At 40.5% G+C, this 20,105-nt stretch overlaps 1 non-coding gene and 2 pseudogenes across 1 annotated transcript; all 3 read left to right on the plus strand.

Moving 5' to 3' along the window:
- Nucleotides 1-4,562: 4,562 nt before the first annotated feature.
- Nucleotides 4,563-6,259, plus strand: LOC149516277 (18S ribosomal RNA; annotated as a pseudogene).
- A 1,595-nt stretch (nt 6,260-7,854) lies between these two features.
- On the plus strand, nt 7,855-8,009 carry LOC149516278 (5.8S ribosomal RNA). The gene has a single exon (XR_016346037.1). It is a non-coding gene; the product is annotated as a 5.8S ribosomal RNA (ribosomal RNA).
- A 255-nt stretch (nt 8,010-8,264) lies between these two features.
- LOC149516279 (25S ribosomal RNA) lies at nt 8,265-9,968 on the plus strand (annotated as a pseudogene).
- The last annotated feature ends 10,137 nt before the right edge of the window (nt 9,969-20,105 follow it).

A 20,105-nucleotide genomic window follows, 5' to 3' on the forward strand; every position in this document is an offset into this window, starting at 1 on the left:
TGCCATTTTTATGGCTTCTAAATTCATATAAGCACTCACTAGCACTTGTACCTAGTCCTGGCTTAATTTTGTTAAAACTAAACAACGTGCCTAAGACTTTGGTGTCTTAATCACTACCTGAACCATTATTTTAGGTTAGTTCCCCATGACCTGGGCCTCCAGTAGGCCTTAAGGTCTGGTCCTTTTGGTAGTTGGACCCTATCTTACTAGAATGCTCCTTGACTTAGAGAGAACCCATAGGCTTGGACCAGCTAGCGAATTGTGACATATGCACATGCCTCGACCACCTTTGGGACATGTTGGCCCTTGGTCTTGGCACATGTTTTGACCACCATCAACACATACTGGTATTTTATGTGGGTAGTTCCCTTGAACACCATTTGCACAGGCTGAGCCGTACACCACGTGTAGGTATCCTAGGCTCAGGCTGCTCACCTCGCACACCATGATTGGAAAGTAGAAGGGTTATGGCACATCTTAATTTTTCTTCCATGCCAAGTCTTGTCAATTCATCTAAGTGCTCACTAGCACCCATACTTGGGCTTAACTTAATTCCATTGAACTTGAACATTGTGCCTAAGCCTCTGAAGTCTTGATCACTGCCCATACCATTGTTTTAGGCTAGTGCCTTATGACTTAGGCCTCTAATAGGCCTCAAGGCCTAGTCCCCCTAGCAATCGAACCCTTTCTTACTAGAATAGGAATTGCTCCTTGACTCAGAGAGAACCAATGGGCTTGGACTAGCTTGCAAATTATGACACAAGCACATGCCTCAATCACCATCAAAACATGTTAGCCATTGGTCTCTATACATGCTTTGACCACCATCAGCACATGCTAGCCCTTTGTGTGGGCAGTTTCTTCAAACACTGTCAACACATGTTAAGCCATGCACCACATGCAAGTATCCTAGCCTTGGGCTACGCACCATGATTAGGCAATAGGTGGGTTTAGCCCCATCTTCATATTTTTGCAATGTGAATGCCATTTTTATGTTCTGTAAATTCACATAAGCGCTCACTAGGGCCTACACCTAGGCCTGGCTCAATTCTGTCGAACCTGAACATCGTGTTTATGACTCTTAAGTTTTGATCACTACCCGTACCACTATTCTGGGCTAATTCCCTATGGCTTAGGCCTCTAGTAGGCCTCAAGGCCTGATCCATATGGCAATTAAACCATTTCCCACTAGAACTAATACTACTCCTTGACTTAGAGAGGACTCTTAAGCTTGGACTAGCTTGTGGGTAACACATGTACATGCCTCGACCACCATTGGGACATGTTGAACCATGGTCTTCACACATGATTTGACTACCATCGGCATATGTTGGCCCTTTGTGTGGGTAGCTCCCTTGAACACCATTGCCACATGCTAGAATGTGCACCAAACATAGGTATTTTAGGCTCGAATCATGCACTATGCACACCATGATCAGGTAGTAGGTAGGTTCAGGCACATCTTTATATTTCTACTTTGCCAATGCCATTTTTATGGCTTGTAAATTCATATAATGCTCACCAGTGCCCGCACCTAGGTTTGGCTCAATTCTGCCAAACTTAAACATCGTGCCCGAGTTGTTGGAGTCTTGATCATTGCCTATACCATTATTTTAGGCTAGTTTCCTATGACCTAGACCTCCAGTATGCCTCAAGGCATGGTTCCCTAAACTGTCAAACTGTGTCCCACTTAAACTGGAATAGCTCTTTGACTCAGAAAAAACCTATAGGCCTAGACCAGTTTGTCGACCATGGAACATGCACATGCTTCGAATGCCATTAAAACATGTTGGCCCTTGGTCTCGGCACATGTTTCAACCACCATTGGCATATGCTAGGTCGTACACCAAGCATGGGTATCTTGGGCTCAAGTCGTGCACCGTGCACCGTGCACACCATGACTGGGTAATAGGTGGGTTTAGGCACATCTTCATATTTCTACCATGTCAATGCCATTTTTATGGCTTGTAACTTCATATAAGGCCTCACTGGTGCTAGCACCTAGGCCTGGCTTAATTCTGCCAAACCTGAACACCATACCTAAGCCTCTGGAGTCTTGATCACTGCTCATACCACTATTTTGGGCTAGTTCACCATAGCTTGGGCTCCAAGTAGGCCTTAAGGCCTAGTCCCCTTGCCATTCAGGCTCTATCCTGCTAGAACTAGAACTATTCCTCGACTTAGAGAGAACCCAAGGGCTTGGATGAGCTTGTGGACTCTGGCGTAAGCCCATCCTTGACAACCATAAAGACATGTTGGCCTTTGGTCTTAGCACATGCTTCAACCACCATCGGCACATGTTTACCCTTTGTGTGGGTAGTACGCGAGTATCCTAGGCTTAAGCCATGCATAATGCACACCATGATTGGATAGTAGGTGGGTTTAGGCACATCATATTTCTGCCATGCCAATGCCATTTTTATAGCCTATAAATTCACATAAATGCTTACCAATGCCCGCACTTAGGCCTAGTTCAATTCTGCCAAAGCTGAACATCATGCCTGAGCCTCTGAAGTCTTGATCACTACCTATACCATGATTTTAGGCTAGTTCCCCATGACATGGGCCTCCATTAGGCCTCAAGGTCTAGTCTCCCTAGCAATCAAACCCTTTCCCACTTGAACTAAAAATGCTCTTTGACTCAAAAAGAACCTTTGGGCATGGACTAGTTTGTGGACTATGACACATACACATGCCTTGACCACTATCAAGACATGTTGGCCTTGGTCTCTGCATAAGGTTCGACTACCATTGGCACATGCTAGCCCTTTATGTGGGTAGTTTGCTCAAACACTATTAGCATATGCTGGGCTATATACCAAGTATGGGTATCCTGGGCTCGGACTATGCACTGTGTGCACCTAGACCAGATAGTAGGTGGGTTCAGGCACATCTTTATATTTTTGCCATGCCAATGCCATTTTTATAGCTTGTAAATTTATATAATGCTCACTAGTGCCCGCATCTAGGCTTGGCTCAATTCCATTGAACTTGAACATTATGCTTGAGCTACTGAAGTCTTGATCACTACCCATACTACTATTTTGGGCTAGTTTCCCATGACTTAGACCTCTAGTACGCCTTAAGTCCTAGTCCCTTGGCTATCGACTCTATCTCGCTAAAACTAAAACTAATCTTGAACTTAAAAAGACCTCTAGGCCTAGACAACTTGTTGTCTATGGTACATGGACATATCTAAAATACCATTAGAAGATGTTGGCCCTTGGTCTTGGCATAAGCTTTAACCACGATCCACACATGTTGGCCCTTTGTGCAGGTAGTTCCATTAAACACCATCAGTACATGATAGGTCATGCACCAAGTGCAGTTATCCTAGCCTGAGCCATATGCCATGCATACCATGATTGGGTAGTAGGTGGGTTCAAGCACATCTTCATATTTCTATCATGCCAATGCCATTTTTATGGCTTGTAAATTCATATAACGCTCACCAGCACTCATACCTAGGCTTGGCTTAAATTTATCAAACCTGAACACTGGGCTTGAGCCACTAGAGTCTTGATCACTGCCTATACCACTATTTTTGGCTAGTTATTCATGACTTGGACCTCTAGTATGCCTTCAGGCCTAGTCTCCTTAGTTGTTAGACCCTATTATGCTAGAGCTAGAACTACTCCTTGACTCAGAGAGAACTTCTACGTTTGGACTAGTGTATAGACCATGACATATGTATATGCCTTAACTGTCATTAGGACATGTTGGCCATTGGTCTTGACACGTGCTTCGACCACCATTGACACATGTTTTGACTACCATCGACAGATGCTAGCCCTTAGTGTGGATAGTTCCCTCGAGCACTAACTGCACCATGCGTGGGTACCCTGGTCCCGAGCTATGTACCTTATACACGACCAAGCAATAGGTGGGTTCATGTGCATCTTCATATTTTTGCCATGCCAATGCCATTTTTATGGCTTGTAAATTCATATAACGATCCCTTAAGCCTTCTTGTGAAGTTTCATGGCACGATGACTTGCTTTCTATTTTTGATGATTTTTAGAATTTTTCACAGTTTAAAATGTTTTGAAAAATTTTTTAGAAGAAGTTTTGGATCGATATACATGGATGCTGCCACTTGTACATAATGGGCATATGAGTGGTGCTATGGTTATGCATGTAGGTAGGCTTTATGCTCAATGCATAAAACTATCAACCTATCATCCTATTCAATCTCCTTTCATGTGGTCATCATACCTTGGGGGCACAATTAGGATCTTACGCTATATACCTAAATCAATAGAAACATAACATCTTTCAATCTTGTATCCATCTTGTGTCCTTAAGGGCTATGGGTCATACCTTAATTATGCCCCATGTCTTAAGCGTGCCTCCTAAACCTTTATGGCCACATTGGTGCACTGATGTTCAATTGTGCTCTTAGATATAGAGCATTTTATGGGCACAAGCTCTTGGCCCCTATTCATTCGATGCTATGCATTTTACGTGCTCGACATGTATGATGCTTATGCTCTGTGTTGGCTCTTTCCACTACTAAATTGGTGTGTTGAGGCCCATGCAGTGCCAATATCTTGAAAGAATGCTACCTAGTTGATTTGGCTAGTAGTAATATGTTTGTCTCAAAGATTAAGCCATGCATGTGAAACTATGAACTAATTCAGATTGTGTAATTGTGAATGGCTCATTAAATCAATTATAGTTTGTTTGATGGTATCTATTACTCGGATAACCATAGTAATTTTAGAGTTAATATGTGCAACAAACCTTAACTTTTGAAAAGGATGCATTTATTAGAAAAAAGTTCGAAGTGGGCTTTGCCTATTACTTTGATAATTCATGATAACTTGACGAATTGCACAGCCTTTGTGCCAATGATGCATCATTCAAAATTTTACCCTATCAACTTTTAATGGTAGGATAGTGGCCTACTATGGTGGTGATGGGTGACAGAGAATCAGGGTTTAATTCTAGAAAGAGAGCCTGAGAAATGGCTACCACATCCAAAAAAGGCAGCAGGTGCATAAATTACCCAATCCTAACATGGAAAGGTAGTAACAATAAATAACAATATTAGGATTTATAAGTCTGGTAACTAGAATGAGTACAATTTAAATCCCTTAATGATGATTAATTAGAAGGCAAGTTTGGTGCTAGCAGCCATAATAATTCTATCTTCAATAGCATTTATTTAAGTTGTTGTAGTTAAAAAGCTAGTCGTTAAAACTAGGGTTAGGTCATTTGGTCTACCTCACAGTGAACACTGATATACTTGTCCCTACTATCGGTGATGCACTCCTAACCTTAATTGGCAAGGTTATTCATTTGGCACTATTACTTTGAAGAGCTTAAAGTAGGCTTACACTTGTATACATTAGCATGGGATAACATCATAGGATTTTGATCCTATTGTGTTGACCTTTGACATTGGAGTAATGATTCATAAAGACAATCAAGGGCATTCATATTTCATAGTCAGAGGTGAAATTATTGAATTTAAGAAAGATGAACAACTATAAAAGCATTTACCAAGGATGTTTTCATCAATCAAGAATGAAAGTTGAAGACTCAAAGATGATCAGATACTATCCTAATCTCAACCATAAATGATGTTGACTAGGGATTGATAGATATTACTTTTAGGACTATGCCAGCACCTTATGAGAATCAAACTCTTTAGGTTCTAGAGAGAGTATGGTTGTGAGTTTGAAACTTAAAGGGATTAATGGAAGGACACCACCAAGAGTGGAGCCTATAGCTTAATTTGACTCAACATGGGAAACTTACTAGGTCTAGACATACTGAGGATCGATGGACTAAGCTCTCTTTCTTGACTCTATTGGTGGTGGTGCATGGCCATTCTTAGTTGGTAGAGTAATTTGTTTAGCTAATTCCATTAACAAATGAGATCATAGCTTGCTAACTAGCTACATAGAGGTGATCCTTCATGTCTAGCTTCTTAAAGGGACTATGGTCACTTAGGCTAAGGAAGTTTGAGGTAATAATAGGTCTACAATGCCCTTAGATGTTCCAAGCCACATGTGTGCTACATTGATGTATTCAACGAGTCCATAGCATTTGCCAACAAGCTAGGTAATCCTTGAAATTTAATCATGATGGGTATAGATCATTGTAAATGTTGTTCTTCAATGAGGAATTCCTAGTGAGCATGAGTCATCACCTTGCATTGGCTACATCCCTACCCTTTGTACATATCGCTTGTTGCTCCTACCAATTGAATGTTCTGGTAAAGTGTTCAAAAATAATAAGGTAGTGATAATAACTAACAATACTGGGCTCTATGAGTTTGGCAATTAGAATGAGTATAATGTAAATCCCTTAGTGAGGATCCATTGAAAGTCAAGTCTAGTGCTAGCAGCTACAGTAATTCTAGCTCCAATAGTGTATATTTAAGTTGTTATAGTTAAAAAGCTCATAGTTGGAACTAGGGTTGGGTCATCTAGGTCACCTCACGATGAGCAACAATTTACTTATCCTTATTATCAATAATGTGATCTTGGCCCTATTTGATCGGGTCATTCCTTTGGTGTTGTTACTCTGAAAAAATCAAAGTGCTCAAGTAAGCCTACACTTGTATACATTAGCATAGGGTAACATCATAGGATTTGAATCCTATTGTGTTGGCCTTTGAGATTAGAGTAATGATTATAGGGATAGTCAGGGGCATTTATATTTCATAGTCAGAGATGAAGTTCTTGGATTTATAAAAGATGAACAACTATGAAAGCATTTGCCAATGATGTTTTCATTAATCAAGAATGAAAGTTGAGAGCTTAAAGATGATCAAATACCATCCTTGTGTCAACCATAAATGATGCTGACTATGGATCGATGGATGTTACTTTTAAAACTCTACCAACACCTTATGAGAAATCAAAGTCTTTAGGTTTCAAAGGGAGTATGGTCGCAAGCCTGAAACTTAAAGGAATCGATGGAAAGGCACCATCAAGAGTGGAGCTTGCAGCTTAATTTGACTTAATACAAGAAAACTTACCAGGTCCATACATAGCAAGGATTGATAGATCGAAAGATCTTTCTTAGTTTTATGGGTGGTGTTGCATGGCCATTCTTAGTTTGTGGAGTGATTTGTCTTGTTAATTCTATTAACGAACAAGACCTCAACTTGCTAACTAGCTACACAAAGGTGATCCTTTGTGGATAGCTTCTTAGAATGATTATGGCCACTTAGGCTAAGGAAGTTTGAGGCAATAATAGGTTTGTGATGCCCTTAGATGTTTTGGGCTGTATGCATACTAGACTGATGTATTCAACGAGAGGTAATCTTTAAAATTTCATCATGATAGGGATAGATCATTATAATTGTTGGTCTTGAACAAGGAAGTCCTAGTAAGTATGAGTCACTAGCTCACGTTGACTATGTTCTTACCCTTTCTACACATCACCCATCGCTCTTACTAATTGAATGATTCGATGAAGTGTTTGGATCATGGCAATGTGGATGGTTCATTGCTCACGATGTTATAAGAAATCTATTGAACCTTATCATTTAGAGGAAGGAGAAGTAATAACAAGGTTTCTTTAGGTGAACCTATGGAAAGATCACTGTCTAAACTTGCTCAATGAACAACCCACAAATGCGTTAACAAAAAACTAAGGGGGAGAGGGTGCCTTTGTGTCTTAAACCCCTTTTGACCCTAGACATGCATGACGATTGATTTGTTTAGCCTTCTAGGCAGGTGAAATGATCAATATCATTACTTGTAGCTAAATAACAAACCCCTAGCATGAATCACACCATGAAATTGAAACAAAAAATAGAGCATGTGCCATTAACATCCTATTCATAGTGTATGTGCAGGTGACACCATGACTCTTTTGGTCCTAAAAAATCAAAATGACTCTTAGCAATGGATATCTTAGCTTTTGCATTGATGAAAAATGTAACAAAATGTGATACTTAGTGTTAATTGCAGAATCTTGTAAACCATCAAGTCTTTGAACACAAGTTGCACCTAAGCGATTAGGCTGAGGGCATGTTTGCCTGGGTGTCATGCATCATCTCTTCTTCCAACCCCTTGCCCGTCAGGCTTTCGATGAAAGAGGTGAAAAATAGCCTTTCGTGATCTCATTGATCATAGTTGGCCCAAAAGTAAGTCCCCGACAATGATAGCACTATGACCATTGATGGTAAAGCTCTTTAGGTGCCTCGTCTCTGGTGACGTGTGCTTATTGTCCATTTGACCCCATCAGACCCCCTACATCTCTCGATCAATGCTTGTATCGTGACCTTAAGTCAAGCAAGATTACACAGTAAGTTTAAGCATATCAATAAGTTAAGGAAAAGAAACCTACCAAGATTCTCCTCAAAACAACAAGCAAATCGAGAAGAGACCAGCTTGAGAATTAGGCACTCACGACATTCGAATTGTAGTCTAGAGAAGCATCCTCACCAGTGGACTAGGCCTAACTCCCTTGGAAAAGAATGTGAGAGAGGGTGAGAGCCCCGTTATGCCTAGACCTTATCACACTACAAGGCACTATCGATGAGTTGGGTTATTTAGGAATGCAACCCCAATTAGGTAGTAAATTTTATCGAAGGCTAAATATTGGTGAGAGATCGATAGCAAACAAGTACCATTAGGGAAAGATGAAAAAGATTTTGAAAAAAGAGTCAAAGAGTGCTTGAAATTGTTAAAGGGGAAATGGATGGGAGCCAATGATACACCCCAATTAGATATGGAAAGGTAAGAGCTGGTCCACTGATTGGCTCTAGGTGTGGACTAATGCAAGTCACGATGGTGGCCTAAGCTCAGAGTTTTGATATGCCCATAAAGACATTGTCACTACGATCATGGAATGTAGCATGCACTGTCTTGACATACCTCATCACCTATGTGCTCTTGACATTGGCCTACGAGCTCCCCATTCGGCCCATCTTGAAACACAAGCCAAGGAGTCTGATATGTGTGTAAGTCAATGGGCTAGAAAACCTATAAGGCAAAGGAAGCTGATTGGCAGGATCCCTCACGGGTGCACTACCAATTGACCTTGATCTTCAGAGAAGGGTTTGAGTGTGAACATGCCTGTCAGGACCCAAAATATGGTGAACTATGCTTGAGCAGGGCAAAGCCAAAGGAAACTCTAATGAAGGCCCATAATGATACTAACGTGTAAATTGTTCACCTAACTTGAGTATAGAGACAAAAGACTAATCGAACTGTCTAGTAGTTGTTTCCTTCCAAAGTTTCCCTCAAGATAGCTTGAGTCCTTGGTGAATTCTATTGGGAAAAGCCAATGATTAGAGGCATCGAGTGTATAATGCCTTTGACATATTCTCAAACTTTAAATAGGTCGAATAGCACAATTGCTTCATTAAGCCATGCCATGAAATTGAGAGCTCAAAGGGAGCCAATTTTGGTAAGCAAAATTGGTGATGTAGGATGAATCAAAAGCTAGGTTATGGTGCCTAATTGCATGCTAACCTAGAACCCATAAAAGGTGTTGGTTGATTAAGACAGTAGAACTATCACAAAACCTAAGGTGTGAGCTCAGATGGAGTGGCCATCAGTGCAGATCTTAGTGGTAGTAGTAAATATTCAAATGAGAACTTTGAAGGCTAAAAAGGGTAAAGGTTCCAAGTGAATGACACTTGCACATGGTTAGTCAAACCTAAGAGATGGGGGAAGCCAATTTGATAGTGTGTCCAGTGCGAGCTTCGAAAGGGAATTAGGTTAAAATTCTTGAATTAGGACACAACGACTTACAACAATGTTAAAAAGTCTAAAGATGTTGGCAGAGGCCTCAGTAAGAGTTATCTTTTTTATTTAACGACCTACCCACCCTAAAAATAGCTTAACCAAAGGTAAGGTCTAGTAGCTAGAAGAGCATCGCACATCATGTGGTGTCCAGTACACCATTGGTGGCCCACGAAAATTTGAAGGAGTAAGTGCCATTCATGCCCTACCATATTTATAACAGCATTAGGTCTCCAAGGTGAACAACCTTTGGTAGTTAGAACAATGTAGGCAAGGAAAGTCAGCAAAATGGATTCATAACCTTAGGAAAAGGATTGGGTCTGAGGGCTTGGCATAAGGGTCCTAGTCCTGAACCCAGCAACTATTGGTGTACTATTTGAACTGCTCATCGAGTGACAAACAATCGACTCAAAACTGGTATAGACAAGGGAAATCTAACTATTTAATTAAAATAAAGCATTGTGATGGTCCCTACAGATGCTCATAGAATGTAATTTTTGCCCAATGCGATGAATGTTAAAGCAAAGAAATTCAACCAAACGCGGCTAAATGGTGGGAGTAACTATGACTCTCTTAAGGTAGCCAAATGCTTTGTCATCTAATTAGTGACATACAGGAATGGATTAACAAGATTCCCACTATCCTTATCTACTATCCAGTGAAACCATAGCCAAGGGAATGGGCTTGGCAAAATCTACTGGAAGAAAAATCCATGTTGAGCTTAACTCTAATCTGACTTTCTGAATGACTTAAGAGGTGTAGTATAAGTGGGATCCCTTAGGAAAAATTGAAATATAACTACTTTTAATGTTATTTTACATATTTCATGAATCAAAGGCTGGGCGCAACCTTTTCTTTTGGACCTAAGGTCAGCCTCAATTGATCAATACGAGCAAAAGACATTGTCAGGTGAGGAGTTTGGCTAGGGTGGCACATTTGTTAAAAGATAATGCAAGTGCCCTAAGATGAGCTTAACTAGAATAGAAAGTGTGGTCTTTGCAAATGACTTAAATATATGATGGGGTGTTGTAAGCAGCCAAGTGGCCTTGCAACCACAATTTATTGAGATTCAGCCCTTTGTCGCTTTGATTCATCCCTCCCCCCATGACACTCACTGAAGTCCTCTCACTTGATTTTTTTAAACCATACTCCTCTAAGGTTAGGGATGAATGGTGTTCTCCATTGCAACTTATTTAGTCAGGTGATGACATTTCTCCCTTGAGCATCTAAGTACATGGCAACTAAATGCCCTTGGTATTTGTTATAGTGACGGGCTTGCCCTTGGTGCGAGCACTTGCCTTGAACTCCATCGGCACACCTTGACCCTTGGTCCAGGTTGTTGCCTTAAACACCATCGATAGTATTCGACCCTTGGTTAGTGCAGGCAATTGTATCCAACACCATTAACAAATGCTAGCCCATTGTTGCCTTGAACACCATCAGTAGATGGTAGCCCCTTTGTGTGGGATGTTGCCTTAGACACCATCACTAGATGCTAGGACTTGCCTAAACCACTATTAGTGCAAGCAGGCCTTTGGTATAGATTGTTGCCTCAAACACCTTTTTGGTAGATGCTAGCATTTGGTGTAGCATGTGTGCCATGAACCTCTCACCCAAGGCACTTGTCTACCCTTCGATCACAATCAACACCAAATAATGCTCGATGTATGTGTCACAGGCTTTGGTCTTAAGTCAAACTTTGTGTGACCTTGGATAGGGAATTGATTTCATATGCCAAACTCAGCCTACAAAACTCAAGTGCTTAGCATAATTCTAGCTTGTGAAAAATTATGCTATAGTACTAGGCCTTTAAAAAGCCCACAACTTTGATCCTTCCAAGACTATGTTCAGGTGTGCACACATTTGGGTCTAATTGTGCACCCATAACTCAGTCATCAGTGCCTGCATTTAGGTTTGACCATGCACTCACACCTTGATCATTAGTGCCAACACCTAGGTTTGACTGTGTGCCCACGTATCCCTCACTAGTGCCTATACCTACTCTTAGCTCAATTCTGCCAAGCTTGAACATCGTGCCTGAGCCTTTGGAGTCTTGATCACTGCCCATACCATTGTTCTGGCTAGTCCCCTAAGACTTAAACCTCTAATTGGCCTCAAGGCCTGGTCCTTATAGCTGTCAGACCTTGACCCACTAGAGCTAGAACTACTCTTTAACTTGGAGAAAACCCTTGGGCCTGGACTTGCTTGCAAATTGTGACATATGCACATGCCTTGACCACCATCAGGACATGTTGGCCCTTAGTCTTAGCATATGATTGGACCATCATCGGCAAATGTTGAGCCATGTATCACATGTGGGTATCCCAGGCTCAAGCAACATAACATATGCACCATAACTAGCCAATGGGTGGGTTTAGGCACATCTTCTTATTTCTGCAATGCCAATGCTATTTTTATGGCTTGTAAATTCATATAAGCACTCATCAGCACTTGCACCTAGGCTTGGGTCAATTATACCAAACATGAACACCATGCCTAAGCCTTTGAAGTCTTGATCACTACCCACACCACTATTCTAAGCTAGTTTCCCATGACTTAGGCCTCTACTAGGCCTCAAGGCCTGGTCTTTTTGGTTGTCAGACCTTTTCTTGCTAGAACTAGAACTACTTATTGACTTAGAGAGAACCTCAGGGCTTAGACCAACTTACAGACCATGACACATGCACATGCCTTGAGCACCATTGGGACAAGTTGGCCCTTGGTCTTGGCACATGTTTCAATGACCATCAGTACATGATAGGCAGTGCACCACCACAGGTATCCTGGACCCGGGCTATAGGTGGGTTTAGGTCATATTTTTACCATGCTAATGCCATTTTTATGATTTGTAAATTCATATAAGCACTCACCAGTGCTTGAAATTTGGCCTGGCTCAATTATACTAAACATGAACATTGTGCCAGAGCCTTTGGAGTCTTGATTGCTACCCATACCACTATGTTGGCTAGTTCGCCATGACTTGGGCCTATAGTAGGCCTTAAGGCCTAGTTCATCTGGCTATTGGACCTTATTTTGCTAGAACTAGAATGGATCTTTAACTCGAAGAGAACCCCTAAGCCTAGACTAGTGTGTAGACTATGACACAAGCACATGCCTCAACCACCATCGGGACCTGTTGGCCCTTAGTCTCGACACATGCTTTGACCACCATTGGTTCATGTTGGCATTTTGTACGGGTAGTTCCCTCGAACACCTTCGGCACATGCTAGGCTATGCACCATGAACAGGTATCCTAGCCCCTCGCTATATACCACGATTGAGCTATAGGTGGGATCAAGTGCATTTTCATATTTTTACAAAGCCAGTGCCTTTTTTATGGCTTGTAAATTCATATCAGTGCTCACTAGCATCTGTACATAGGCCTGGCTCATTTATGCCAAACTTGAACACTGTGCCTGAGCCTATAGAGTCTTGACCATTGCTCGTATGTCATGAATCAACCTTGCAGAGGGCCATAACCAAGCATAGGATGTCATGAGCCAACCAAATATAAGGCCATGATCAGGCATAGGATGTGCCAAGGAGGAGGATAGATCTCATGTGCTAGGAAAAAATGTCCCCATTTCAAACATTGTAATGGTTCTAGGTAGCATAGCTATAAAATCTCTTAAGCTCTTTAAAGGGGGTGAGCAGTTGGCATATTACTAGGCTACATCATTGGTTAGGATATTGAACTACCTTGGTTGACTTGTGTAAAAACATCCATCCAAGTGTCGTATGGTCTATTGATTCATTGAAAAAAAGCTTAGTCCATGACATATAGTATTAGAGCACTGTTGAAAAGTGCTAGAGATGGCTACAAGTGGTGGATTTAATGACTGACAGAAGATCGAGGAGCTTAAAGCCACAATGGTTGCCTTTAAACCTCATGTGGTAACTTATGGTTGACTGAGGTAGATAGAGACATCCCAACGAGAGTTGTCTGATACTCTACATAGATTGGGTGAGGAGACCAGAGTTGCCTTGAGTGTCCTTTAGAGAGAATTTGAGAAGCTTAGGGCCCAAGTGAGTGTGTTACAAATGGCTATGGCCAGGTCAAGTTCTAGCTCAATAGAGAAAGGGAAAAAGGCCAAAGTGTTGAAGCCTTGATGTTACGAGGGAGCAAGAGATGCCAAAGAGCTTGCAAATTTCCTATTTGACATAGAAAAATAATTTTGAGATGTACACATAAAATCAAAGGAGGATAAGGTTGCAATGGCTTCAATGTACCTTGATATGCATGCCAAGCTATGTTGGCATTCAAAATTTGTAAATGATGAATGCTCTATCAAAACTTGGGTGGATCTTAAGCAAGAGTTGAAAAACCAATTCTTTCTTAAGAATGTAAAGTATATGGTCCAAAGAAAGCTTCAAGAATTTGTGCAAATAGGAATGGTACAAGAGTTTGTGAGGAACTTTCCTACCCTAATGTTGGACATTAAAGACATCTATAAAAAAGACAAGATGTTTTATTTCCTTGAGGACCTCAAACTTTGGGCCAAGATAGAATTGCAAACACAAAAGGTGCAAGATATGGCCATAGTGATGGTTGCCACTAAACATCTTAATGACTGTAACAATGGGCCCTAAAAAAGAAAGAACCTTCCATCAAGTGGTAGTAACTCTAACTTTGGGAATAGAGGAAAGATGGCCAGAATGGATTGACCCTTTTATGGGGGATCAGATAAGAGGCCTTCTAGTTAAGACAATACCCAACCCAAGGCAAATAATACATTGAATTTCAAGCTGAAGCAACCGTTTGCTTGCTTCCTATGCCAAGGGCCACATTGGGTGGCTAAATGCCCACATAGAGATGCCCTTAATGCTCTAAGATCCTCTCTCAAAAGTCTTTCAAAGTGCCTGAAACTATCAAAAAAGTTTAGGAGGAGCTTGTAAGGATGGGCTTAATATTGTTTCTTAGTGCTAGTTGTACCCAACTAAACATGATAAAAAAAAAAACCTGAGAGAGTTTTAATGTATGTGGACCTAGTACTCAATGGTAAAACCACAAAGGCCATGATAGATACGGGTGCAACTAATACCTTCATCACACCAGAGAAAGCAAAAAAGTGTGGTTTTAAGGTTAATAAGGACTGTTGGCAAATGAAAATGGTTAACTCACCAACCTTTGCTATTAGTGGAAGCTCCAAGAGTGTGATGACCAAGTTGAGGCCATAGGAAAGAAATGTAGACTTCATAGTATCCCCATTTATGACTTTGATGTTGTCCTAGGATTAGACTTCATGATGTTGTCTTAAGCAATCTCAATCCCCACTACTAGTTTTTTATTATTTTTTGGGGAGTGCTTGCATATTGTGCTAGCCATGATCCTCTCAAGAATAGGAAGAAAATGATTTCAGCATACAATTTAAGAAAAAGGTAAAGAGAGGGAAGCCCTTCTATGTGGCCATGCGAATTTACAATGATTGGATTGAGCTAGAATTGATACCTAATGGGGTGTAGAAAGTATTGGAAGAGTTTAAGAATGTGATGCTAGAGCAATTTCCCAAGGTCTTATCTCTTTAAAGATTAATGGACCATGAGATTAAGCTTCTCTTAAGAGTTAAGCTACTAGCTAGAGGCCTATATTGCATGGCTCCACTAGAGTTGGCTAAATTGAGAAAACAATTAGATGACTCCTAACAAGCTGAATTCATTAGGCCATCGAAAGCACTATTTGAGGTACCCATGCTATTTCAGAGAAAGCATGATGGGAGTTTGTGGTTATGTGTGGACTACAAGGCCTTGAACAAAGTCACTGTGAGAAACAAATATCCTATTCCTTTTATTATGAATTTGTTTGATCAACTAAGCCAGGCCAAGTACTTCTCCAAATTAGACTTGAGATCTGGCTATCATCAAGTCATAATTGTTGAAGGTGATGAGCCAAAAACCACTTGTTTAATGCAGTATAGTGCATTTGAATTTCTTGTATGCCTTTTGGTTTGACTAATGCCCCTGTCACATTTTATACCTTGATGAATTAGGTGGGCTATGACTAACTTGACAAGTTTATGGTCATCTATTTAGATGACATAGTGTTTTATAGTTCTACCATGGAAGAGCACCAAGAGCACCTATGTCTTACATTTCAAAGACTACACGACCATCAACTATATGTTAAAGGGGAGAAATGTACATTTGCTCAAACCAAGATTCACTTTCTAAGCCAAATTCAAATAGACATCGAAAAAGCTAATGTTATCAAGGAGTGGGCAACACCAAAGAATGTCAGTGAACTCCTATCATTTTTGGGATTGGCCAACAATTATAAGAGATTTATGGATAGGTACTCCCATACAATCACAACCCACATGGAGGTATTGAAAAAAAAAAGTATAAATGGTGTTGGACAAGTGAACGTCATGAGGCTTTTGAGGGTTTGGAAAAAACCATGATGAGGGACCCTATCACGGCTCTCCATGACATTGGGAAGCTTTTTGAAGTTCAAATAGATGATTTGATTTTGCTTTTAGGGGAGTACTTTTGCAAGAACAGTACTCGATAGTATTTGAAAGTTGAGCAAAGCTAAAAGGATATATACACTTTAAGAGAAAAAACTCCAGGCAGTAATCCATGGTGACATTATTTGTTGGGTTCGCAATTTGTAGTTAAGATAGATAATGTAACGGTTAGTCATTTTCTCACCCAGTTGAAGCTCACAGCTAAGCAAGCTAGATGGTAGGATTTTCTAGCCAAATTTGAATTTTGTTTTGAACACACAACTAGAAAAACTAGTGAAGTGGTAGATGCATTAAGTAGATGGGCAGAGTTGGCTACCCTTAGGAGAATCACCCCCATGGTGGCTAGTAAAATCACAATAGATATTTGCAACCTAATTAAAGATAATCTGAATAAAGACCCATAGGCTAGTGCCATCTTGAAACTAGTAGAATAAGGGAAGTCCAAGTACTTTTGGCAAGAAAATGGGGTCTTATTAACGAAGGGTCCTTGGTTGTTTATGTCAAAAGTGGGGTGTCTAAGACAGATGGTAATAAGGGAATGCCATGACACACTATGGGTAGGTTACCTTGGTTTGCAACATACTTTGGCTTTATTAAAACAAGGCTATTATAGCCCTCATATGTGATAAGATATGATAGGCTATATGAAAACTTGCTTTGTTTGCCAATAGAACAAAGTTGAAAAAAAGAAACTAGCAGGCATGCTTGAACCATTACCTGTGCCTACAAAACCATGGGAAAATATCTCCATTGACTTGTCTTCCTAAGGTTGTTGATCTTGGGTTTATCCTAGTGGTGATTGACTATTTCTCAAAATATGATATGTTCATTCCCACCCAAAAGTATTACATCACGAAAGATATTGCTCAGCTAATATTTAAACATGTAATCAAGATTTGGGGCCTCCCTTAAACCATTGTTAGTGACAGGGATCTGACATATACTGAGCCATTCTAGAAAGAGCTTTTTAAGATCTTGGGATCTTAGCTCAACATCTTTTAAAGTTATCACCCTTAAACTAATGGTCAAATTGAACAATTTAATGGGTTGTTAGAAGAGACTTAAGACACTTTTTTCAAGCTAATAAGAAGAATTAGCATTCATTGTTAGATGTAGCTCAGCTTTATTTTAATTCTAATAAGTGTTCTTTTGTAAACAAGAGTCTATTTAAAGTGGTCACTGGACAATTACTAGGACTCCTATATACATCCCTTGAGCTATATTGAGGGAAAAATCTAAGAGCCTTCAACCTTAGCAAAGAATGGAGACAAAACACAAAAATTACACAAGCATACTTAGAAAAGGCATTGAAGCACATGAAGAAGTGGGTAGATAAGGGACAAAGGGCACAACAATTCAAACTTGGTGATCTTGTTCTTATTAGACTAGTGCTCTAACAAACCAAGTTCCTAAGGAAATATGATCATAGGTTAGTGCATAAATATAATGGTCCATTTAAGATTCTTTCCAAAGTGGGGAATGCTTCTAACAAAATCAACCCACCAAAATGGGTGAAGGTGTATCTAGTGTTCCATGTGAGCAACTTAAAGCCCTAACATGTAAACCCCATAGATGCAAGTCACAGTGAATCAACCAGGGCTACCATTACCATGAAGCCACCATTAAAACATTGAGTTGAAAAGATTTTAGCTAACAGGGAATCTCAAGTATCTCAAAGAATAGTTCATAAATATTTAGTGAAGTAGGAGGACTTAGGACCAAAAGAAACTAGTTAGGAGAGATACCATAACCTCTGAGCATTGTAGCTAAAGATTGAAAAATTTTAGGTGAACAAGTCAATGAAGGCATTGACAGAATATGTGGGGGAAGATGTCATGAGCCAACCTTGTATAGGGTAATGACTAGGCGTAGGATGTCATTAGCCACTCATGTATAGGGCCATGATTGGGTAGAGATGCCAAGGGGGATGATAGATCTTATGTGCTAAGAAAATGTGTCTCCATTTCAAACATTGTAATGGCTTTAGGTAGCATAGCTATAAATTCTCTTAAGCTCTTTAGAGGGAGTGAGCAATCAGTGTATTATTAGGCTGCCACACTGGCTAAGATATCAAACTAAGCTAACTTATGTGAAAGTGTCTATCCAAGTGCCACACGGTCTATTGCTTCATTGAGTGAAAGCTTAGCTTATGACACCATACCACTATTTTGGGCTAGTTCTCCATGACCTGGGCCTTTAGTATTCCTTAAGACCTGGTCCCCCTTATTATTAGACTTTGTTTCACTAGAACTATAATTGCTTTTTGACTCAGATAGAACCTTTAGGCTTAGACTAGCTTACAAACCATGACACATGCACATGCCTTGACCACCATTGAGACATTTTGGCCATTGGTCTCAGCATATATGTTGACCACCATCGATATATGCTAGCCCTTTGAGGGTTGTTGCCTTGGACACCATTGCCAGATGTCGGCACTTGGTGCAGCATGTATACCATGACCCTCCCACCACTTTTTTATCCCTTCCAAGCCACTTGTCTACCCCTTAAGTGCCATTATCACCTAATGGCACTTGGTGCATATGTCACAAGCTCTGACCATAAGCCAAATTTCGTGTGGCCTTAGATAGGGAATTGACTTTCTGTGCCTAAGTAAGCCTACAAAACTTAAGTGCTTAGCATAATTCCAGCTTGTAAAGATTATGCTATAGTATTAGGCTTTCTAGAACTCCTTGAATTTGATCATCCCATAACTATGTTTAGGAGTGCCTACACTTGGGTTTAAATGTGCTCCCACACCTCAACCATTAGTGCCCAAGCTTGGTCTGATTGTGTGCCCACACATCACTCACTAGCACTCATACTTAGGCCTAGCTTAATTTTGTCAAACTCGAACACTGTGCTGAGCCTCTAGAGTCTTGATCATTACCCATACCACTGTTCTATGCTATTTTCTTATGACCTAGGCCACCAGTAGGTTTTAAGGCCTAGTCCCCCTGGCTATCAGACCTTGTCCCACTAAAATTGGTATTGTTCCTTAACTCAAAGAGAACCTTTGGGCCTAGACTAGCTTGTGGACTATGACATATGCACATGTCTTGACCACTATCGGCACTAAATGACCTTCGATGCATGCACCTACCTTAACCAGCATTGTGACTTCTTGGCCTTTTATCTCAGCACATGCTTCAACCACCATTGGCATATATTGGCCTTTATGTGGGTAGCTCTCTTGAATACCATTAGTAGATGTTAAGCCATGCACCATGCACACCATGACTAGGCAATAGGTGGGTTCAGGCACATCTTTATATTTTTTCCATGCCAATGCCATTTTTATGGCTTGAAAATTCATATAATGGTCCTTTGAGCCTTCATGTGAAGTTTGATGGCAAGATGACTCATTTTTCATTTTTCATAATTTTTAAAATTTTTCATGGTTTAGATTTTTTTGAAAATTTTTTAGGAGTTTTGGCCCTAAATTTGGTATACATGATCCTTGTCTTTTTATTGGCATCCATAAAAGAATTTAGCCAAAATATAGAAATGTAGAAGATTTTATTTCCATTTGAAGAAAATATCCCCATTTTAGACATTTGAATGGCTACTGGTTGCGAACTTGTAAAAGCTCTTACCCTTTTCAAGGGGGTGTGAGTTGTTAAGATTCCTTGAGGGATAAGGGGCCAATATAAGGCTAAGGACCAGTACCCATCACATATCATGTGCGTACAGCCCTCGACCCCTATTCCCAATCATCAGAACCCCCGATGCCACTAGCTAAGTTCTCAGGTCTAGTGCTATAGGTAAAAAAAGTATGGCACCAGCACATGGCCAAGCCCAAAATATGGCACCAATACATGGCTAAGCCCAGCATGTGCACCATGGCTCAAAATCAAACTTCAACCAAGGTTGTGACTATTAATGACACATGCAAGTGCATGGTGTAGGCACATACCTTAACCATCAT

The sequence above is a fragment of the Durio zibethinus genome, chromosome 10, assembly GCF_047325235.1.
Source record: "Durio zibethinus cultivar Kanyao isolate XHJ-2024 chromosome 10, ASM4732523v1, whole genome shotgun sequence".
NCBI classification, from domain to species: domain Eukaryota; kingdom Viridiplantae; phylum Streptophyta; class Magnoliopsida; order Malvales; family Malvaceae; genus Durio; species Durio zibethinus.